This window comes from Dermacentor silvarum, chromosome 1 (assembly GCF_013339745.2).
Source record: "Dermacentor silvarum isolate Dsil-2018 chromosome 1, BIME_Dsil_1.4, whole genome shotgun sequence".
Taxonomy (NCBI): domain Eukaryota; kingdom Metazoa; phylum Arthropoda; class Arachnida; order Ixodida; family Ixodidae; genus Dermacentor; species Dermacentor silvarum.
The window spans coordinates 450,007,756-450,032,930 of NC_051154.1; positions in this window are offsets into that span (position 1 = coordinate 450,007,756).

Consider the following 25,175-nt stretch of genomic DNA (forward strand, 5'->3'; position numbering starts at 1 on the left):
ACAGCAGGGAAACCTACTCTATACTAACCTGGTATAACGCATACAAATAAGGAAAAAACTAGGGTTTAGTAATTATCTGCAAACCTGCAAACCAAAAACAAAATGCGTTAAAGGGGTGCTGACATGATATTTTCCACCACTATTTTTTTCTCGTTATATGAAGGTACTGGGCCTCTAGAGCCGAGAAAGAATAGTGACAAGCCTCAGAGTGGCGTAAATAATGTATTATAACAGCTTTTCTATACAGCCAGCGTCAGTTTCGTTTCCTAGGAAGTATTTCCATATAGTGTGTCTTGACTTCACGACAGAGTATGCGGTCACGTGGGAGCAAGGCATTGCGACGTTTTGACACTCCGTCGTCGCTTCGCACGCTGCTACTCGCTTATGACGGCCGAAGTAGCAGCATAGCTGACGACCGAACGAGCCGGAGCGAGTGTCAAAGCTAAAGTGTAGTCAGAACATCGCCAATGTCCTGCCCCACATAGACTCATATCCTCCTGGGAAATGAAACAGAAACTGGCTATAGAAAAGCTATTGTGATAAATTATTAAAGGCACTCTGAGGCTTGTCTCTATTTTTTCTAAGGTTTACAGGTCGTTCATTAAACACATAAAAGAAAAAAAGACAGAAAATTAATAGTCGAAAATATAATTTCCGTACTCCTTTAGATCTTCGCCATATGCACGGTATTTAACACTTAACGTGTCCTTTAATATCCCATGTCCACTTGGTGTGGTGCTGAGTTCAGTCTACACACTGTGAAGAATACGTATAACGTTTTATCGCCATAGCAATTATATGGACACTTCAACCGGATTTCTGCCGTCGGCGTCGCCGTCGCCGTGAGGTTCCGCATAGATAAAATCTTCGCCGCGCGCCGTATGCCCGAGAGGAAACGTGCGGGGACGCGCGCTATCACGGAGAGCGAACGCACTCAATCTCCCACGCGCAAGCAAGGAAGCGGGAAGTCAGCGCCGGAGGGAGGAGGGAGCGGGGGGGGGGGACACTTCTACTCCGCCAACAACCGCGCTCGTCGCTCGCCCGCACCGTCTCTTATCTCCACACGGCTCTGACCTTTCTATGCGCTGTGCATTCGCCGCTCAGTTTCCGTTGAAGCGATAGACCGCACGTACCTTCGCCCGCTGCGGCGTATGCGCTTGCTGCCAGCGTTTTGACAGTCGTTGTCTGCAGTCATTCAGTGTGATCTATTCATGTTTGTTTGTGCGCGCTCACACCACGCTTCTTCATTCAGTTAGTAATAGTCGGGCCGCATTTTACAACGCACGCTACACATGCAATGCTGCCCGGATCGGCAGTGCAGCGCTACAGGTGTGTCCCTTCCACGGAGAAAGAATAACAGGAGGCGAAACTCGGGGCCGGCGCCAGCGCGAGCACTGGTCGTGATAATGTCACGCTGGGAGAGGAGGAGACGCGCTGGTGGTGAACGTCGGCGCAGCGCCCCTTGCGGCGACGGAAGGAACTACTTCCCTCGTGGTCGCAGCGGCGCGCGCGTGGCCGCGGTAGCCGCGGTCTCCGACGGCGCCCGGCGTTGTCTGCTACTGTCGGATACCGCCCAAAACGTTTTGCTCCAGCGCGGTTTGCAATCCGGGGATAGAAGACCTGTAGACCGTGTTAGTAGGATATTTTTTATAGATTATTATTTAGGATCACATGCTATTTATGTGGCAATAAGGCCAAGAAACTTGAAAGATCAGACGATCTGCGATAGTAGCCAAGGCGGCGCACTGGCATCAAGCCGTCGCGTGCGAGCAGATGACAAGAGCCAACGGAGGCGTTGCAAGAGCGCGCTCGCCGCGCCACGGATCCGCTGCATCGCTTCGACAAACCATCACGTGACCATACGTTATGCGTCCGGCGTTCTGTAGGGGGCGCTGTCACGACGTCCGCCGCCGCATGGTACGTCCTGTGCTCCTGTGTGACATTAGAGTGTTTTAGTTGAGCGTCTTTACGGTCCGCTCCGCTCCGAGTTGCCCCGCTAAGCCACAGCGGAGCGGCGGGTGATTTTCACGTTTTAGTTATGCGTGTAGCGTAGCGGAGCGGACCTGTCGTAGTTGCAGCGCCCTCTGGCCAAATTCAGCGTAGTGAAACAAAATAAAAAAGAACGTTTTGTCACTTTTACAAAGTAAGACGAATATATATAACTTATTGGTTCATTAAGTATCTAGACGGGTGCTTGTAATGCGTTAGCGGTCCATTTTATCGAGTGGAAAATGAAGCGTCGACTTGTTGAACGCCACGTGATAGCCAGCGAGGTTGCATTTCGAATCCAATCCAATCCTTTCTGACGCCAAAGCGCTGGCGACGTTTTTGTTAGCTGTGCTGTTCAATTTATTTCCTTAAATAACCAGTTGGAGGTGTATTACACAAGTTATTCGCGCTCGCACGAGTGGTGCCTCGATGCAAGGCGCTTCGATGCACGCGCGAGAGAGGGCGCGTGCATCGCCCATCCTCGCTAGCGAAAGACGGCAGCAACGCTCCCCGCTCCGCTTAGGCAGCTTGTAAGCGGACCGTGATTCCCGCTCCGCTAGCCCGCTTGCGGATAAGCGGAGAGTGCATGCGCATTCGTGCTTCCGCTCCGCTCAGCAGCTAAGCGGAGCGTAAAAACGCTAAACTAAAACTGCCTATTATGACGACGCGGGAAGGAGCCGAGTTGCGCCTCCTGTATTCTTTCTCCGTGGTCCCTTCCCACGCGCTGCCCACGGGAAGCGCTTCTCATCAACACCACCATTACACACGCGCCTTCTCGTGGTCATCGAGCCCCTCTTCATGTCGGTCTACTTACGCCGCAGCACACCTGCTTACTTAATCAGCTCATGTTTACTACAATTCATATTGCTACCAGAGCCGCTCACCTTACTTCATATGACATTGCTGTGTTGCTATCGCATTCATTGCTTCGCCCTTAGGGCGAGCTCCCGTGCCGCGGCGCTGCTGTACCGGACCCGTGGGCTTTCGCCACTGCAGAAGACGCGCCAAGGCGGCGGGCTTCTGCTACGAGCCTGATATTTTGGTTGATATTAGCCAAGATCGCGATAATTTGGGATATATTAAGTACAACTTCACCGCACGGTAATACCGCACTGACTCACCGCACAGAGAACGCGTTTGCCGATTGTGATTACGGGTATTTTTTGCTATTTCGTTCTAGCTCGCTTGGTCCGCGTTTACGCGGCTGTTTGAGTAACGTATTCCGCGCGCTTACTTTATTTAGTTATGCGTGGAATGAGCAACGTGAACTTGCTGTAGAAGAAAATAAGCAGGACATGGGCGATGATAACCAGGACAACGTAGCAGATATGGCTAGCTCATGCTAACGCTTCTACACCCTATCGTTGCCTTTATTTTATTGCGATAGCAATTATATGGACACTCAAAAGCAGATTTCTGCCGTCGGCGTCGCCGTCGCCGTGAGGTTCCGTATGACGTCATTTGGAGAAGAAATCGTCGCCGCGGATAAGTGGTTCTTGAGGGAAAGGGAAAGGTTGGCGCTATCTTCTGCAGCCCTTGAGGGAGCACGGCTCCGAACGCTGTATGTGCGAGTGAAAGGGCGCGAGGGGCGCGTCTTTCACGGGGAGTGAACGCACGGCGGAGAACAAACGCGCGTTCTGCGCCGTGCTCGCTTAAGGGCTGCAGAAGTAGGCGTCTCTGTTCTCCTTTACAATCAACATGTATGTAGAGCAAACGCGCCTTCTTCCGACGCGCGAGAGGCCATGGGGGAGGGGGAGGGTCGGGAGGCGACGTTTAGCTGCGGCACGCAGTGCCTATTTATATCAGAGGCTCCGGCAACAGTCACCAACGCCACACGCATTTTGAGCGAACGCGGGCAAAACGCCGATGGCGTCGACAACAGTTCTGCGTGTTGCCGATGCTGCTGCATGTCCAAGTTTATACAGCTGATAAAGCTAATATCACCGTATAGCTCTCTACTCCGTATAGCTCTCTACAAGGTTGCTATCGCAATTGATGCTTCGCCTTTCAGGTGAAACTGCGACAACTTTTATTTCATCCATTCGATTTGTTTCACAAGATTGCCTCCCGCGCTCTGCTGTTTCATTATGAAGGCGGAATCCTTAACTGACTCTTGGGAACCGGAATGTGTCCGACGGTGCATGGGGCCAAGGTACCAAAAATAAATACAAACCGCGTAACTGTGGCGTCTCCTTCACTTGGTATGTATACCAACGTATAGAGTGGAAAGGCGCAAATGTATGATTAAGATGACTGATGGCTCACGGCATTAGTAACTTGACATACTTGCATTGACGTCACGATTAAACATAACCACAGGACGTGTGGTGTAAACCCGCATTCTTCTGCCAGAAATCCCTCTGACGGTGTGGGTGTGATGATAAGAACGTGTTTAATGCCAATCTCGATCTCAACGTGTCGAACTTACCCATATACCATGAAGTACTGAGAGTAGAGGTATAGGGTAGTAATAGCAATGGTAATTTCTGGGGTTTTACATCCAAAAATCACAATATGGCTATGAGATACACCGTAGTGGATGGCTCCGGTAATTTTGACCACCTGGGGTTCTTTAACGTGCACCTCAATCTATGTACACGGGTGTTTCATGAATTTCGCCTTCGTCGAAATGTAAGCCGCCGTGGCCGGGAATCGAACCCGCGTCCTCTAGCTTAGCAGTCCAACCTACCAAAGCCACTAAGCTACCACGGCGTGTAGGTAAAGGGTACGCGAAAAATAAAACAGTGCAACATTTTGTACGTATGCTTCATTTCATTATTACGAGCGAACGTCAGAAAATGAACGTGGTGCATTACGGATGTGCAAATCGTCTTTCGCCAATTCCTGTATTTGCAAGAGCGCGAACACTAAGCGAATTTTAATATGTAAGTAACTTTAGGAATATTTATTGCGTATGCTCGCTGGTTCGTACACAGGAAATATACTTACTGATCAATAATTACGTACTTGTAGTTACGTAATGAAAGAGGCAACTAATCACCAGAACATGACTTTTCATGCTGTACTGTTATTGAAGGTAACTATTTTAGGGATATGTAGAATCAATAGCGATATTTGTAGTGCATCCAAGACAGTAATCTTCAAGACGATTTTCCACTCAATATAATGGAAGCACAGACATCGTCACGCGCCATGAATGCTTGTTAGTTTACGTAAAAATTTGTCGCAGTTTCACCCTAAAGGCGAATCATCAATTGCGATAGCAAATTAGTAGATAGCTATACGGAGTAAGGATAGTAGTTTTATCAGCAGTGTAAACTTGGACATGCAGCAGCACCAGCAATGCGCAGAACTGTAGTCGATGCCGTCGGCGTTTCGCCCGCGTTCGCACCGAACTCGAGCGGCGTTGGTGACTGTTGTCGGTGCCTCTGGGGGCGGCTCAGAGGTTTTCGACGAGATCAGAAGAGGACACTCGTCGAGTAGCGTCGGAAGTCTTTACCACCTTCTCGCCTCCCCTCCCGTCCCTCCGTGGCCTTTCGCGTGACGGAAGAAGTCGCATTTGCTCTATATATGTATATGGTGACTGTAAAGGAGGAAAGAAGCGCTTAATGCTGCAGCCCTTCAGGGAGCACGGCGCAGAACGCGCGTTTGCTCTCCGCCGTGCGTTCGATCCCCGTGAAAGCGCGCGTCCCTCGCGCCATTTCACTCGCACATACAGCATACGGCGCGCGGCGACGATTTCATCGCTGTTGACGTCATACGGAACCTCACGGCAATGGCGACGCCGACGGAAGAGATCCGCTTAGGAGCGTCCATATAATTACTATCACACTAAAAATCATATGTAAAGCAATAGCTATGATATTATGAGAAGTTACATGTTGGTAATTTCGGAGAAGATTCGCGAATTATTAAAAGAAGGCTATAACTTTTACATACGAAATGAGTAATATGGTAGGCAAGTAGTAGCTATCTATTCATTTCAATGTAGAAAAAGACATATTTGTTTACCTATTTGTTTACCTATTTTTTATGTTTGTTTACCTATTAGCTGGAATTGTTTTTATTGCGAATTTCTGAATTTGAAACAAGTTTCGCTCACGATGAACCTTAAGGCACATTGTACGCAAAGTTTGTATTGTATGGATAGCGTACAGCAAAGATTGTTCGTGTACGCTATGTCCAGAAGCGAAATAAGCCAACAATATTATGGCGTTAGGGCCGTCTCTTCTATTTCTCGTGTTTCCCTTACACCTTATCATTGTGCTTGGCTCATAATAAAGTATTGTAGAGAATAAAAGACTGTCGTATGGCTGTAAACCACTACTGACCGTGAGTGAAAAGCGCGTAGTGGTGAGAGAAGCGGTCAATGTACGCACGTAAGGATTTCACTTGACTACGCAAGAAATTTACTTTTTTCGTTACTCTTATTCTTGCAAGCATGGTGCTATTTATTGCCCGCGTACTCATGTGAATACCGTTCCTTTACGTTCTTTGCTTGCGCGGGCTCATGCAGCGCGTTTCTACGCACGCACATTTCCCGCATTACCGTTCCCGAACTCTAGCACCGGAGTTAGGCCGCGCTGATGAGTTTGACCCGTTATCACTCTACCTTGATCTTGACAAGTAGCGAAACTCTCTCCGCGCGCGCTTTCTTCCTCAATTCTGCTCGAATTTCAATCCTCCCCGGGCCGGCGCGGTGCTCACGGCATGCTGACCGCTCCAGTGGCTCGCTGCAGCTGCATTAGCATCAATGCACGCGCTTGTTTATTCGCCCTTTTGAAGCGTTGTATGGGAAATAATCTCTTGTCAAACTGGCATGACGAAAGTATGCTTCCAATAAAAGGCCGTGACATTTTTTAAATGCGCTTCGATAAGTACAAGCGGAACTGCTTCGAAAAAATGAGACCCGAGCAGTGGCTGAGCTGTTTGCCTCTGCCGCCATTTGCACTGTCCATAACGGGGAGGTGTATTGAGCGGATATGATGTAAGCAGCGTAGAATATACACGAGAATTTGTTTCATAATCGTGGTTCTTAAAAAGCTCACAGAACGTAACCAAGAAGAAATGTTAGTTTATTTAAAATCAATTGGCCCCACACACACACAATTACAAAGTAGGAGTTACAGGCATTAACTTATTAATTGCATACCTTTGAAAACTAAAGCACATGCGAAAAAAAAAAAGCTTTGTCACGGCACGAAGAGTCGACAAAAAAAGTTCAGCGACTCACTATATGCACACAGGTGCTCTGTGTTGAACTGAACGAAGAATCCGGCTATGCAAAGAGCATTAAGATCTCCATGCAGCTTCACCCACATAAGGAAAGTTGTAAGATTCACCTCGCAAAGAACGGCGTGCTTAGAAGGGGCAAAATCCTTTCTACCGATGTAATGGAGCCACTGCTCCGGCGCTCGACATTCCGTTCGCCTCGGGAGAAATGAGGAAATGCTCGCCCTTTCTCTGACCTGCTGCTGCATTTAAACGCGCAGCAGCAGGGTATTTCCACGGAGAAGGAAGCTCAGATTCCCACGGAAAGACAAAAAACCCGAGGAAAAACACGTTCGGAGTAGAGTACACTCTAGTTCGGAGCGGCAGGGCGACCACCGCTTTGAAGGCGCGTGGCGGGCGACAGGAACTAAAGGTGCGCGAAAGTACAGTGCGTAGAATATACTTATATTCTAGGCACTGTAGCGACAGCAAGTTTCGCGCTGTTTTCGTGACGTCAGAGTCACTTGACGGGGTAGTATAGCGCGCCGCAGCCATTCAGCGTGACGGATGCGCTCGCTCCGCGAAAGAGGGGAGAAAAAGAGGAGGTTGACGGCTCCGCGGAGGGTGTTGCGGCGTAGATCAAAGAGCGCCGCTACTTTCCTACATCAAGGAGCTTTAAGCGCGACAAGATCGCGGCGCCGTTAGTTCTCGCGACCGCCACGGGGCCAATGTTTCCAGCGGAGCTGTGAAACTGACTTGGTTCTATTAACGTTGATAGAACTGCCTGCTGTGCCAACACCACCTCTGTACCACAAGGCCTGTTCACACCAATCCATGACGTCATGTTACCTGGCCCGACTGCCATAGAATCTAATGGGGATGCTCCCGAGTAAGTAACTGTGATTTTGACGTCACCGCTGTCGTTACGCCAGCGTTGGCAATGGAAATTTCGGGCCAGGTAGCATGACGTGATGGATCGGAGTGAACAGGCATTGTACTATCTACGTCGTGTTGGCTGTGCACGTGTGGCCAAGACGTTGTTTCGTTTCCTTTCATTACTGTATATATATATATATATATATATAGTAATAACGGAATTTTTAATGGGTCAAGCCTAATTAGAAAGATGAGAGGCACAACGTCGCACTTATCCTGGCCCTTTCCCGATATATATATATATATATATGAGAAAAAAGGGAACCGAGGGGCCCGATTTTTTAAAATCAAATCACAAGGCGCCAACAAACAGTTCCACCAAGGACAACAAATGGAAAATCACTTGTACTTACTAATTGCATTACAGGTATGATACATTAATAAAAGTGAAAGTGAATGAAAAAACAACTAGCCGCAAGTGGGGAATGAACCCACGCCATCGCATTACGCGTGCGATGCTCTCACCAGGGTTCGTTCCCCACCTGCGGCCAGTTGTTTTTTCATCCATTTTCATTTTCATTAATTGATCATTTCTTTATTTCAGTTTGTAAGTACAGGTAAATTCCCTTATGTTGTCCTTGGTGTCACTCTTTGCTGGCTCCTTATGATATATATATATATATGTGTGTGTGTGTGTGTGTGTGTGTGTCTGTGCGTGTGTATGTGCGTGTTATGGTGTTGTTTCAGCTATGCGAAAAAGGAGTATCCTTCACCATTCCAGAGTGTCTACATCTCTTTCATTTATTTTCATTTCACAAGAACTTAAGCTCTGCCTGGCTTCTAGGCTGACGTGCCGCATAATCACTTGCGTCACATGATGGGTTCGTATTTGTGTCGAGGCTCGCTTGTGAATGTGAAATTAACATACTGAGTGTCAAGCTTCATGACGAAAACAGTCGATGATCAATTTTTCGGCGTTTTTTTTTTGCAAGGACATCCGGGTAATCGATCAGTGAAAAAACATCACATTTAACAGCAAAATTTACTTCATTGCTTTCTACAATGCCACCGCTATGAAAAATTAACTTAATTTTGATCTGTACTGTGCTGCACTGATACACCATCTATTTCAAATATTACGAACGTCGACAGCTCGACGGCGTTTCGCTTTCGCTCGTCGCGCAGTAAAATCTAAGCAGCGGCCGTACGACATCCTTAAAGCCGCGAAATCACCTGGTCAACGAAAGTAGGGTATAGGCGACAAATTTAATGCGACAACTGTGTTCACGGCTGCTATGTCTGATGCATTGTGCGCGTTAGGTTCGAAAAATCGAGCGAGATACGGTACAGCGTCCGAAACTTCGGTTACCGTTTTACATTGGTCATACAGGAGAGGAGCACGGGGTCTGGTTCGGCGCAGTCGCTCGCCGCCGCCTGAAAAGCGACGCTGTCCCATTTTCTAAGGGACAGCGTCGCGGGGGGCCGGGAGAGAGAGAGAGAGAGAAGATGTTAAAGATACACAACAGCCCACGAAGAAACAGCGGTACGATCCAGGCTTAACTTGAGAAGCACGGCTCGTTCGACCGGGGAGCTAACGTAGCCGCTGGTCCACGCCATGCCGCTTTAGATGGTGCGGAGAAACAGTGCTTGAGGACTTAGTTATATTGCTGAAAGCCCGAACAACCCTTTTGCAGCAGAACGGGTGCATATTTACCGTATTTATCTTAAATGTAGCAGGATGTAGCAGCGTTCGCCTAGCGTCATTGATCCGGCATATAAACAGGGTGTTTCAGCGAACACTTTCGAAATTTATTGAATGTTGGCTCTGGCTGATAGCCCAATTCTAGTTAATGAGTTGGTCTACTCGAAGAGGCGGACATTACTTGCAAAAGAAATTGAAATGCAAATAATCGACTAATTAACAAAAATTCACTAATTGAGTTTTAAACTAATTACTTGATGGCCCATATTGCAATTTACAATTGTAGTCGTGGAGTTCGCAAGGCGGATCCACTTAGAATTAATTCTCAGGATGACTCCAGTTTCGAGATATTAATTGCCGAACTTTGCGGAGAAATGCATTGGCGTTCCAGTTAATTTTGTGATTCAATGCATAAAGCGACGTTTTGTTAAGAACCTAACTGGAACGCCAATGCATTTGTCCGCAAAGTTCGGGAATTAATATCTCGAAACTGGTGGCATCCCGAGAATTCGTTCCAAGTGTATCCGCCTTGCGAACTCCCTGGCTACAATTTGAAAATTGCAATATGGGCCATCATGTAAATAGTTAAAAACCTAATTAGGCAATTTATGTGAATTATTCGATTATGCATTTCAATTTCTTGTGCTAGTAATGTCCGCCTCTTCGAGTAGACCAGCTCATGAACTAGAATTGTGCTATTTGCCACAGGCAACCTTTCAGAATTTTTGAAAGTGTGCACTGAAACACCCTATATATATATATATATATATATATATATATATATATATTGCTCAAGTGGCAGTTCGACCTCACACAAGCCCATCCATGAATGCCGGCACAAAGCAGACTAGCAGTGCCCTCTGGTTTCAGCTTGAAGGACTGCTCGGAGGAAAGCGTCTTGGTTACCTTTTAAGATATCATAGAGTTAATAGAAGTTAGTATACCAACTCTATGTAAAAGGTACTGCTTCTTTGGTTTTCTAGCCTTTGTGTTCCGCTTACGTGCATACGCAGTATAATACATGACCTTGTTATCGTTTTTACGAGACTTCTTATTGCTATAATACTGCAGGGATCTATCGCATACGAGCTGCTGGATATCACCTCGTCACCAGAAGTGTCCGCCTTCGTCGCCAAGAACGGACAGTTCCAGCGCGTCTATTCTTTCCTCTGTTTCCACTTGGTGCCGGACCTGACGGTCGCCTTCCAGAACATTAGCGACCTGCTGACGACCGACGGAGAATGCCTGGTCACGGCGTGTGTCACAAACCCGGCCTTGGACGCCTGGTTGGATGTTCACGCCATGCCTGAGTGGAAGACTTGGGTTGCCGTAAGGCTCTGTTCGTGAGCGGTCGCGGTTTTGTCCTCGGAAGAGGTAGCTGTATCTCGTGAACTCGTATCTAATGAAGTCAAATGTTTGACAAAAACGTCTGATGCGGAGTAATCATAGTCAAAGGTAAAACTGACGCAGACCACAAAAATAATTATTAACATGACCTTTCGGCCCCACTTGCTCACAACCTAGCTTGTGAAAAATCAAGATTGTGAAAAAGACTTCCGCACGGATGCCGAAACGTCTTGTTATTGTTAGTATTCGTGGCCGGCGTGAATTTCACCTTTGCCTATCGACTGCTATCAAAATGCAGGGGAACGGAGAAATCGTTCTCTTCGATATTTGCTGGTAGGCGCTGGTAGGCATTCGCTGCACCGAATTCGATTAGGACTGTTGCATTTTAAAGAAGGTAAAATATACCGAATATAGGAGGCAGGTTTTCTTTCTTTAGTCGTTCACCTTTTCATAATAATTGCGGGATATTGGAAAATAAAAAAAAGACAAATTGAGGCGTCAACCTCACAACTTTGTATAACGCACGAAGAACGAACAGTATAACGACGCACAACGCGTATTTTTTAGCATCTAAAGCGGATAAAATTGATACACACCGCTTTAGAGTATATGAATATTTTTTTATAAATGTATTGCATAACTGCATAATGTATTCGATCATTTAATCTAAGTTGTGAACTAAACCAGTATTTATTTCAACCTCTTCCCGACGCTCAGAGATGCGGCTTACGGGGAGGAGCTCCAATTTATTCATATAAGATGATTAATTAAAAAATTTAAATATGGGTTTTACGTGCCAAAACCACGATCTGATTATGAGGCACGCCGTAGTGGGGGACTCAGGAAATTTCGACCACCTGGGGTTCTTTAACGTGCTCCTAAATCTAAGTACACAGGCGTTCTCGCAGTTCGCCTCCATGCGGCTGCCATGGCAGGGATTCGATCCCGCGACCTCGTGCTCAGCAGCACAACACCATAGCCACTGAGCAACCACGGCGGGTATATACGATGATGTATGTATGTATGTATGTATGTATGTATGTATGTATGTATGTATGTATGTATGTATGTATGTATGTATGTAGGTATGCGCGTTTCACATTTCACGTATATTTGAACAGGGAAGTCAGAGTTGGTCCCTAACTAAACCAACCACTTAAGAAAGGCAACCCGCCGTGGTTGCTTGGCGGCTATGATGTTGGGCTGCTAAGCGAGGTTGCGGGATAAAATGGCGGCTCCTCAGGGGCGTCTGCGTCAGCAGTGTTGCGAATGGTGACTGTCCGTGGGTCCACGAAGGTTCCATGTATGGTGCCGTGCCAGGTGCCAAGAGGAGGAGTTATCCAGGGAGATTAGAAAACTGTTTTATATACACTGTACATGGTATATTACAAGATGGGCTCCATGATATTGGAGCAGTCTACGTGCTAACATCTTTGCATGTGGTAGCGTTTACATCTCCGAGCGTTCTCCATGGTCGAGCGTGCTCTACATCGTCAAGCGTGCTCTACATGGTCAAGCCTCAAGCGTTTTTACATGGTGAAGCGTCCCTCACAACACTCAAGTCCCCTGTTTTATCCCTTTCGTTTCCCTCTTTCACTCGACGAGGGAATACACTGTAGTTCTTTTAGCCAATCAGCATCTTGGATCAGGTGGCCATATCCCGCACGTGATGTGTCGTCGTTTCCCGCCGGGCTCCGCCTCCAATCTTGTTAGGTCGCCCCCGAACATAGGCAGCGGTTGACACCTTGGGAACCGAACGTTGATGTCGTTCCCCCGGGATTGCCAGACACTGGCCCCTTTCAAGATTCGCCTCTCCATAGCGACCAGTTCGCGGAATCAGGGAGGGCGGTGGCTGTCTCGAAAGGGCGCCAGTTTGGCGCGTCGCAATCGACGCCGGACCTCGTTGTGGTTCAGGCGGCGCTGGTAATTCACGGGACCGCACCAAGGGGCGACGCTGCCGTTTAGCCACGCATGAGGTAGCCCGGAGACCAACTGCTAATCCCTCAGTCCCAGGTGACAATTCTCGGCCGCGAGAAAGGGGCGCCAGGTTGGAGCGTCTGAGTCGGCGCCGGCCTCCTGTGCCCCGAAGGACCGCCAGACACAACAGCACCCCCGCCGCCAGATGATGCATCGGGAGGTCAAGTTGTTCCATGCAGCTCGGCCGGTTTGATGCCTGCTTCGCTCAAAGCCATGGGGCCGCTGCTTCCAGGAATGATGATCTTCCCGCCAAAGGCCTCTTCATAGGTGGGCTCAGACTGGGCTGCAGAAATGACAAGCTCCAAGCTCCAAGGAGCGACCTTTGTCAGCCACACACAATGCTGCAAGCGCTGGTGCAAGCCACTCTCATCGCCAGACTTTACCAATTCCAAAAATCTGACTGCCCCCTATCTAAAGAAAACCCTGAAATACAAGGTGCTCGTTGATCCGGACAAGTACCAAAAAAACTTCCGATGATGTGTCTTCGGAAACAGACACCATCTGGGTTAATGTAATGAAGCTAAGTAATTATGAATTAGAGCTTCCACATATCAGGAAGGCGAAGGGAGAACTGGCCTTCACTAATTCACATTCTGTAACACTTAGCACAAAAGAGCTACATAATCATTACATAATGCTGAAAATGCCGAATCAACAAATAGGAAAACCATCTACCACGTGCCCAAATTGGCTCACAAGGCCTGACTTATTCTGCATTTGCCCTATCGCACTTCGAAATTGTGATGCTTTAATGCTAAGCTCGATCTGAGCAGATGGCCCTATCTTAACCAACGGTTCCCAAGACATAAAAGTCGCTCACAACATATTCCCAAAGAAATGAAAGACACTGAACGCAAACTACAAAACGTGCCCTGAAAGAAAATCCCAAACAAAACACGGCGCGTCATTAACTCGCGCAAAAGCGCAGGTCATCAACTTGCGCAACCTGCGCGTGACCTTCTAAATTATTGCAACCTTGACACTAAGTCTATAGCTGACACCAAGTGTACAGCTGTCGTCGCGTAAACCCACCCCTTTAATCTGTGGGTCAAACCCGAGCCGAAAAGGCTAACAACTCAACAAAACACTGCGGTATTCTTTACGCCTGTAAAACATTCAACACGCATCTCCCACAAAATGAATACAAAAGAAGAAGAAAATGCTACCCGCATTCCTTGTTTACTTATTCTCGAGCCCCAATCGCACCATTATCTTTCAAACGCACTCGAGGGGGTCGCGCATTCCGGGGATTTTGCAAGTTGCCGTCGTGAAGGCAAAAACCACTGATTTGCTTGACGCACCTTGTAGCTGCGACTTCAGAACAGGAGCCTCGAAGTACTGGGAGGGGGATGGATTGACAGACCCTCTCGCACACAGTCCTATTATCTGCTAGGCAGACCCTTTTCTTTTCCCCCGCGAGTGCTCGGCCATTGTAACAGCCTACAGGACGCTTCCCTTTGTCCCTCTGCTTACAATGCGCTGTACGCGAGGCGGTTAGGCGACAGTTACAATCCCTCTGTCTACAGTGCACTTTACGCGTTGCGGTCAGGCGACAGTCACTACGCCTGAATCTTCGCGAGACTCGCCTTTTCGCGACGTGCGTCACGCCGATCCTTGACCTCAGCAAACGCCTAAGCTTTGGAGTTACCCTCCTGCGCTTTTTCACATTATCTGGCTGGATCATGATCTTAGCGCGTTTACCAATGTCGCCTTGGCGCTTCGCACGTTTGACTCGAGACGCCCTGACCGCCTCCACCTTTCGCATCCTGCGCTTGCGCCTTTTATGTTTGGCATGCTTCGTTGGTCCTGCGGCATCAGCACACGCACTTGAAATTTCGTTGCCCTCTCGGGTTTCACAGTGCGTCTGCCTTTGTAATAGAACATTACCAGATTTGACCATTGAGCAAGCTGGCTTGTCATGAAGTCTACCTTCAGCTGGCCTAGCTCTATCACTGCCGTCGACAGCATGCAAAACTCCTTGCTGGCCTTCGAAGTCGGCCTCTGTTTCCAGAACAGCCTCGCTAAATGGCGAAACAGCTGTTTCTTCGCGCTTGTCACTGTGTCCGTTAACGACGGGCACCGCAGCCCTCTCAGCACTGTCTGAACAATCTTTGTCACTGCCATCTTGGCCTTCGAAGTCGGCCCCTGGTTCTAGGGCGGGAAAACCACCGCTTTCTTCGGTGACCGCATTCACCTCGCTTCCGGCTACTAACACGTCTAACTCATCACTGCTTACAGCTGCCTCTGGAATCGTTCCATGGTCCTGTAACCGCTGCTCAATAGGGAATGCGCCTATCAGTCTCTGAGTCTCCTCACGTGCTTTTGCCCTGAAAGCTCCCTTGCTGGAGATGGATTTTCCCGGTTCCCTCAGCATTTGCTCCGACCTATTCGAGAAGCAATGCGTGACCTTGTCTGGCAGGCTGGCCGAAATTGCTGCTGCCGTACACACTTGGCCTAAAGGGCCTTCGGTTTCTGGTGCGGGCGGTCCACCGCTCTCCTCGCTTTGTGGGTGTGCCACTTGCATCACACCTTTTCCAAAGCTTTCTACACTAGTCATCTCAGTGCTAGCAGTACCTTCTACGGGATGGGCTTTTTCTTTCTCATTTGGGCCTTCGAAGTCGGCCTGCCATGCTACACCAAAGCGCCTGAACAAAGCCCTCTTAGCCCTGTCATAGTCGCGCGCTTTCTCCTCGGATAAGCAATGCAAGAAACACGCAGCGACACTAAACGGGAGAAGTGCTCCTAATCGCTCCGCCCACGAGTCCCTGCTGACACCCTCTTTCTCACACACTCGTTCAAAACCGGCGAGGAAATTAACAATACTCTCGTCTGTCTCGAAAGTGTGGAGCTGGCGTCGCGCTGTCCGCCATCTGAGCATCTGATCTTCCCGTTCAAGCTCTTTCATCCTAAGAGCGTGCCGTTGCGCTGCCTCCTGCTCGCGCCTCTCGCGAATTTCGGCATCGTGCCTGCGCCTTTCTGCTTCTTCACGCTCGCGCCTCTCGCGCTTCTCTACAGCTTCAAGCTCGCGCCTCTTGCACTCTTCTGCCTTTTGCTTTCTTTCCTCAATTGTCTCCCAAGCCTCATCAGCTTCCTCGACCGTCACCTCTTCTACCTTCATGACGTCGAGAACCGCTTCTTTCGTTTTTGCAGAGTCGACCGAAATGCCTAACTCCTCGCAAATGAGAAGGAGGTCCTGCACTCTGAATTTCTCCATAGCGATCTTGTTTGCCTTCAAAATTCACCCTTCCTAAAATTCGCTATTTAAAGAAGGTGAATTTCCCAAAATGGTGCCCGCCAGAAAACACAGTTACTCTCCTAGCAACTAGCTACTTGTACTAGAGAGTTCTGGCGACATGAAGCGCAAACTCAGGCCCTAAGCCCGTCCTTATCGCTACCACATCGGGAGATCGCAGAATTTCCTCTCTTCGCTTGCGAAACAATTTTCCTGGCCTCTCCGGCCTTCTCCCAACTCACTTCCTCATGCTGTAAAAGCTCCAATTGTTGACTTTTGCCTACCGCAGGGACAACCAAAATGCCCATCGGCTCACAACTTTTGAGGAGTTCCTGGATTTCAAACTTATCCGTATTTACAGTGCACCCTGTGTTTCTTCCCCACTAGTAATTCAGCCCACGAGACACTGTATTCTTGGTCTGTGAGACAAAATCACTAACAACATCAAACACCATTAACGACTTAGTCACCTGCGCTAATGAGTCTGGCGAAAAGAGAAGCAAACACGTAGCACTCACCACACCGATGTAGCCAACGCAGGCCGATCCCACCGCTGCCACCACTGTTGCGAATGGCGACGGTCCGAGGGTCCATCAAGGTTCCACGTATGGTGCCGTGCCAGGTGCCAAGAGGAGGAGTTATCCAGGGAGATTAGAAAACTGTTTTATATACACTGTACATGGTATATTACAAGATGGGCTCCATGATATTGGAGCAGTCTACGTGCTAACATCTTTGCATGTGGTAGCGTTTACATCTCCGAGCGTTCTCCATGGTCGAGCGTGCTCTACATCGTCAAGCGTGCTCTACATGGTCAAGCCTCAAGCGTTTTTACATGGTGAAGCGTCCCTCACAACACTCAAGTCCCCTGTTTTATCCCTTTCGTTTCCCTCTTTCACTCGACGAGGGAATACACTGTAGTTCTTTTAGCCAATCAGCATCTTGGATCAGGTGGCCATATCCCGCACGTGATGTGTCGTCGTTTCCCGCCGGGCTCCGCCTCCAATCTTGTTAGGTCGCCCCCGAACATAGGCAGCGGTTGACACCTTGGGAACCGAACGTTGATGTCGTTCCCCCGGGATTGCCAGACACTGGCCCCTTTCAAGATTCGCCTCTCCATAGCGACCAGTTCGCGGAATCAGGGAGGGCGGTGGCTGTCTCGAAAGGGCGCCAGTTTGGCGCGTCGCAATCGACGCCGGACCTCGTTGTGGTTCAGGCGGCGCTGGTAATTCACGGGACCGCACAAAGGGGCGACGCTGCCGTTTAGCCACGCATGAGGTAGCCCGGAGACCAACTGCTAATCCCTCAGTCCCAGGTGACAATTCTCGGCCGCGAGAAAGGGGCGCCAGGTTGGAGCGTCTGAGTCGGCGCCGGCCTCCTGTGCCCCGAAGGACCGCCAGACACAACAGCAGGCGTTTAATGTGTTGCGAGACCAGGGACAGGAGCACACGGGTGTAGGACCCTGCCACGACTAACCGTGCGCGGCTTAGCCGTGTCCAGGGAAAAGGGGATCCTAGGGGTTTAGCCAATACCGGGTGTTTGGACCTTTATGGCTCCTCGGCGGAGGCAACACACCCCTTTGGCCTTTGCTTCACGTAGACGGCACCCGCGGACTGACCCACCCGGGGGAAATCGGTAGTTGCCTTTTCTTATCTTCTTGTCGAATCTTTGTCTTTCTCTCTCACTTTCCATCTTTCCTCTCTTCCCTTCACTTCTATTTACTTCCGATTTTCCCGGCGGCAAGGGTTAACCTTATGTGGTGCAACCAATTTTGGCTGTACATATTTGGTTGTAGCTTACTTGAAAGCCTTTATTGAAATCAAAAAGAGAGGTGGAGCCCTTAGGGGGCTTCGCAGTGGGTGGAGTCCCTATTCCGGGAGAATAGGTCCACCCATACGGCACGCAGACTTACCTGCTGACTGGTGGTGAACCTCCCCTTTTTGGTAGGCGTGGTGAGATTCTGACCGTTCTCCACGTCGTGGTGGAGTGTCAGGAAGTACAGACTGACCAAAATAAGCACTTTCCTATAGCACACCGATGCCTCATTCCCCTTCATCCGGTATTAATTCTTGGAGGAGAGCCAATTTTTGACCATAAATCGGTGTTGAAATTTTTACGAGATGTCAACTTATTGCGCGTTATTAGCCCATGTGATTGGTAGTGCGTCCTCTCACCGGGGGTTGCTGCTATGACAGTTGCGACCTGCATGGCACATGCCTCCTAGTCCTTGTGCTTAAGGGCCCTCAGGAAGGACTAGTCCTACTTGTAGCCACGTATTTTAGTATATCACCGGTTCTTACTACATCGTTTCTTCATAGCATGTCATGTATCATAGTCTACTTTTAATGCGAATATATTTGCGGACTTTTCAACGAGCCTCTATGCAGCCATGTTTCATCCACGTCTTGATATTCATTATTAATCCACCAATGACAGCCTATTACTATAGCCTTGGCGCTCTTTGGCCGTGTCTGGCCATCACGCCAATAAACTCCAATGATCATCATCATCATAAAATCCCGGCCACGGCGGCCGCATATCGATGGAGGCGAAATTCGAAAACACCCGCGTACTTAGATTTAGGTGCACGTTAAAGAAACCAAGGTGGCCCAAATTATTTCGAAGTTTCCCACTACGGCGTGCCTCATAATCAGATAGTGGTTATGGCACTTAAAACCCCATAATATATTTTTATGAAACCCAATCTACATTTACATAAATAACTTTTACGCCGCACGTGCACGTATTTATGTCATACGGGAACTCGCCAGTCACATGCATGTGTTTCCACTCACTTGATGCCAGGTGCATCTCCGAACGCAATAATTTTTACGCAGCCAAACTTATAGCGCGGCTAATAGTTTCGATATCTTGTCTCGTATAGTGGACGCATGACCCTTCGCCGCTGTTTAATCACCCGCTTCGTTCTCATTATCCTTTATTGCGAGAGCAATTAAATGGACACTCCTGGCGCATTGCGCCGCTTTCGCCGTGAGGTTCCGTTTAAAGTCCAAGTGCGATTACATCGTGGCCGCGCCCCGTATGCTGTGGGTTTGAGTGAAAGCGTGCGAGAGTACGCCGAGTATGGCGGCTCAACTTCGTGCGCGCAAGGGAGGAAGGCGGGCAGGAAATGCTGCGTCTTCCATAGCGTGCAAGGCAGCAGGGGGTGGGGGTGTCTATTTAGGCGGCGGCTGGGCGTATGGCGCTTCTGAGCGCGGCCGTGCGGGCGCTATATTGAAAGTAACCTGCGATGGGTACACTATAGACGTTCCGAGGGCTGGTAGCTTCATGTTCGCTGTGTTCTGACCGCTTAGTTCGCGTTGAAGCGAGAGGCAGCTTGAAGGTCAATTCGCTCTGGGCTGCTGTCGCACTTTCTCAGTTCAGCGTTTTGAAAGCGAGTGTCCACGGTTATCGAGTACGATGTGTTCATTTTTGTCTACACGCGCGCGAGACCATGATTGCTAATTTAGTTAGTAAGCGAATGTGTACAAGTTGATACGTCCAATAAAACTGCTATATGTACTTGGTATAGCTGTATCCTAATTTTTTTTTCGCAATCGATGCTTCGCTTTTGGGCTAAGCTGCGACGTTTTTTTTGTCTTTAATTACAACTCCAATCATCCGTTAACTCAGGATGTCAGCCAGTTAAGCATACTTGGTATTCTAATTAAATAACGAATGAACAAGTTAATTAATAGACCGGTTCCTTTCTTCCTCGTTGTGATTATACGGTGCGAACTATGTTCGCAGTATTCAAGGACCGGACAGCGTCTACCAGCAACGCGCCTTGCGACTCCAGGATTCCGATTCCCCCGCCTGGCAGCCATGCTTTCGCCGTTTCACACTGCGCATAACTGAATGGTCAATGGGGAAGAAAAAAAAAATTGCCGCACTTTCACCCGAAAGGCGAAGCATCAATTGCGATAGCAAATTAGTAGAGAGCTATACGGAGTAAGGATAGTAGTTTTATCAGCTGTATAAACTTGGACATGCAGCAGCACCAGCAACGCGCAGAACTGTTGTCGACGCCGTCGGCGTTTTGCCCGCGTTCGCACTGAACGCGCGCGGCGTTTTTATATAAATATGCATTTGGTGCCGCAGCTAAACGTCGCCTCCTCTCTCTCTCTCCCTCCCCTCCCCCCACAGCCTTTTGCGAGAAGGAAAAAGTCGCGTTCGCTCTCTATATACGGAAAGGAGGAAAGAGACGCTTAATTCTGCAGCCCTTCAGGGAGCACGGCGCAGAACGCGCGATTGCTCTTCGACGTGCGTTCGCTCCCTGTGAAATCGCGCGTCCCTCGCGCCCTTTCACTCGCACATACAGCGTCCGGAGCGTGGCGACGATTTCATTGCCGTTGACGTCATACGGAACCTCACGGCGACGGCGACGACGGCGGAGACGCCGACAGCAGAAATACGCTTTAGAGTGTCCATATAATTGCTATCGCAATAAAAATAAAGAATTTCACATGGACGACCACAGCTATCTTGCGCTCCGAACTTCGAGTATGGCACCATTTCGGGTGCATTATATATAGGGAATTTTCATCCTTGTAGGTCAGATACCGTGACTTCGAAAAGGATAAGGCTCACCATATATGGTCAACTTTTCGACAAGGGGGCTTGTTCACTTGTTCACTGTTGCGCATCAACTTGATAACATAAACTTTCTTCGGAAGAAATAGCAGGATTTCAGAAATTTGTACAACATAGAGAAGAGAAAGTGTTGTCATGATAGAGCAGCGCAAGGAGAGATAGAAAGGAAAGTTAGGAAGGTCAACCAGGGGCGCGTCCGGTTTGGTACCACAGATCACGGAAATGGGTAAAAAAATGAAGCAGAAAGAGGGAGCGAGAGACTAGCATTATGCACACGTGGTGCTGCTGATCACGCCTACAAACAAGCACTGATGCCAGTCGATTTAAAATATCATAGTAATACCCGCCTTGTTTTATGAGCGTGTGACGCATCATGGCAAGGTTCAGAAATTTCTTCCCTGAAAATGGGCTAGGGTCCAGCTGGTTTCGCGCAGTCCGAAGAAGACCGCGCACGATAACATAAGGAGGACGAAAACAGCACGTGTTTGACTGTCTCTTCACAGACATGCGAGTCGCACATAGGTATGTTTCCCAATCCACCGAGGAATGAGTAAGTTTCCGTAAAAGACAACTTCTATAGCCAGGGGCAGCACAATAAATTTGCATCGCACCGGAAAATGTGCGGTGCCATTTACTCTTCATAGAGAGATTCAGTTTGTGGAGGCGACAGTCTGAGACACTCGGGGTGTTCTAGGTATCTTGCGTTTTGGTGTGAGCAGGCAAACGAAGACGCCTCGCAGCGTCCGTTCTCAGCTTGGGTATTGGAACTCTCCGAGCTCCTTTATAGGCTCATCGGGCAGCATCACCAGCAAATACTTAACTATGCCACATTGACCCGGCAGCCATTGGGAAATGACGTGCTCATTACAGCGGACCTAGTGGAGAACTTCTATCGTTTCAGATACCAATTGCTTATGAGCCATGTGTTGTAAGGTTGAGGACCAACTCTGGCGGGCTGCCTCATAGTCACAAAACAAGACCTACTTTTGAGGTGGTGCTTGCGGAGATAAAATTGACAGAAGTGTGCACAGTGGCAAGTTCCGTTGCCGTAGGCGTGGTCATGTGGAATACCTTGAACATGTTTGAGTCAACTCTGGCCGGGATTACAATGACAGATGTAAAGCTGGTGGAGACCAATCTATCGGTGAAAGTTTGCGTTCTCTCTCTCCCTACATGCCATTCTATAATACCTTGAGTGCTACACCACCACCAATAACAACAAATACTCACTATCGGCGTTACAACCCGCGAAAGTTGACGAACACAATTACCTCGGAATAACCCTAACGACCAAGCTGAACTGGGGTTTACACTTTCCCAACATACCTGCAAAAGGTTTGCGTAAACATGTTTTTAAAATGCTTGCGGCTAGCCACAACGCATGCTTAACTACAGCTTACACAACCATTGTGAGACCAAATTTAGAGTACGCAAACATAGCTTGGCTTCCGCACACACTCACACGACTTAGCTAGAAGACGCCCACAATAAGGCCTGTCAGGTTGATCCGGAAGAAGCTATACACACCAAGATTCGCCCACCAACCTTTTAGCGCACTCGAGGCTTGCAATACTCTCAACCAGAGAAAAACACGCTCACCTAAAATCTGTGCATCAATTAATTCATAACCAGTTTAAGAATGACTCATCATAATATATGCATCCCTTTTCACAATCTCGGGCATCACGTCAAAAGATTTGCTTGCTCCTTGACTGAGCTCACTAGTCATATGACAATTTCAAATATTCAGCATCGTTGTGTGGTGAATCCTCGCTTCATCGACTTCCATGCTGGAGTTGTCCGTTTGCTTGCCATTATAGTCCAAATTGCCATTATAGCCCTTCATGTAAGCCGCAACTTAGTCAACACGTTGATATAGATCACATTTTTAGACCATGACGAAGACAATTCCCCTTGTCGAAATGTTTTCCGTCGGGCCTAAGCTTGTTGGACCCCTGTCGATCACGTCTACATCCTCTCTTGAGTCATTTGCGTTTTGTGACACGTATGAACTATATACGTGAGCCGGCTATCAACGATGCACCGCTGAACGGCATTCAGTCGGTTATGGTGGCATCATATTAGAGCATATAAATTAGTTATTAGAATTTTGAATACGATACTTTGATGTCTTAGAATTAAAATGACGAAAACCGCTACACATCTGCACAGCAAAAAAAGAAAAGTAGAAAGGGAGAACTTCTACTGCGCTTTAGTGTGTCCTCTCTCTAAAAGGCATAGAAACTTGCGTCACCACTTGCATTTTCATTGAAATAAAGAGAAGGAGAATTAAATGGAAAGAATAGATTCAACCTCACGAGGCATTCGTAATGGGGTGTTTGAAAATGAGAACCGTACGAGTGTCTATAAATCCAAGGTCAGATATTGCATGGGCGTTATATTGCGGATCATTGCACTACACGTGACTAGTGGTTTGTAAAGCTTTGATTATAATCGAATAGCGCATTATAGCCTGCACAGCTGCTGCGCCATTAAAATTCCTACTTATCATCATCATAATCGAATGGTATGTGCCTGCACTATGGCGAGGCTATATACTGACGGGCTGTAGCTGGTGGGCTTGCGCGTCACTTCGCAAAAAGAGTCAGTCGTCGTTACAGAATGGCACCGCAAGTATGCAAGACGTGTTGCTAATAAGAATTGTGAGATCTGTTCATCCAGTCGCTCGTGTTTTTTACTGTGCGCATGCAGGACCCAAGAGTGGTGTTTCCATCATCCATCTACTTCAACTATGGTGGCACCATGGCGCAAATCGAGGAAGAGACGCGCAAGTGCGTCGTTCACGCGGGGCTCGAATGCATAGCGTGCGAAGTCATAGAGTGCACGTGGTTGATGCGAGATGTTGGGCACATTTTCGGTAAGAGGTTTTCTGTGTTAACTTTCCTTGAGAGCTTTTCTTGCGTTAACTTCGGAAACAGCAGGAAGAGGAAAAGTAATTGATGCGTCCGGATGAGAGCATCGGCATCGGTATCACGTTCTTTTCGTCTCGACTTTGCACTATAGGTGACTGTGAAACGTGAGTATCACACAGACCACATATGCCTCTTTGTGTTGGTGTATGCGAAATTTGCTTTGAATCTAATCAATGGTTAATACCGCCAAATATTAACCCAAAGCGGAAAAGCTTATAATCGTGGGCAGTGCTACTAAATCACCGTGCCGAAAACCAGTTGCTGCAGACATGATTTCCTGTCTCCAGACGTATGTCAACCTTCACTTTTTGCTCAAACTGTTATTTTGTGATATCTGTCGCTGGAATCATCGCCCTCTTCTGCTGGCACAAGAATAATTCACAGAAAAGAAAATTGCCATTGCTCTTACGCAGGATTCGATAACTGGTCTGACATCTAGCTGTGAACCGTCGTGCAGTCGTCGCGCGGGCATCGTAACACCATACCGTCATCGTCGACGTCATTATGCGTCTTCGCCGTTTTGCATCGTCATTGTTGGGCCACCTACCACTGATTTTGACAGCGTTCGGGTTCTTCGTTCATTGGTCACCAAAAAATTAGTTTTTGTTGTTCTTGAAATGTTTTGTTTTGCAGCAAAACAAGAATATGCGGCAATATTACTCAAAGATATTTGTCATCACAAGTAACCTCGTCTTCTAGACATACAGTATTTAGCATAAGTTACGCACATTTCTTTAAGTAGTTTTGCTGAGTGATATCAAAACCGAATTACAGAATTAAAATATCCGAACTTCAACCATCATTCTAGCAGGCATTAGATGTATAGTCACACAGCGAGAACATTCAACAAGATGACTTGATGCGCTACTACGCCACCCCATATTCTTCGTACGTGTATCGATATGATAATCAAAGCCAGTCACGATTCACTCGACGCCGGCCCTTATCGCCGCGCACAATCTGTACTCTTCTGTTCTCCTCTGTACTCTTCAACACTATTTCCCTTATTAACATTAAATACGAGCACTGAATAAACCAAGGCGTCTTTTCCCTGGTCGGAACTGGCCCATGCGTGTCTTTAACAGATCAACGACGAAACAGTATTGAAAGTGAAGGTATATAAAGAAGGATAGATAAGAACTGTAAGCAAACACGTCTAGTCAATAACAACGTAAGTAGGCTATTGAGTTTATTACTTTGAGTGACAGCAAAAACCTTATTTCCTTTCTAACTTGCACAAATAAACTACAGACTGCACTACACTGAATTCTAGCCTTTGAAATTGCGACATCGGTATAATTTCGTCAAATAATTTATAAAGAGACAAATAAACCCCATACACTGTGGTGTCATG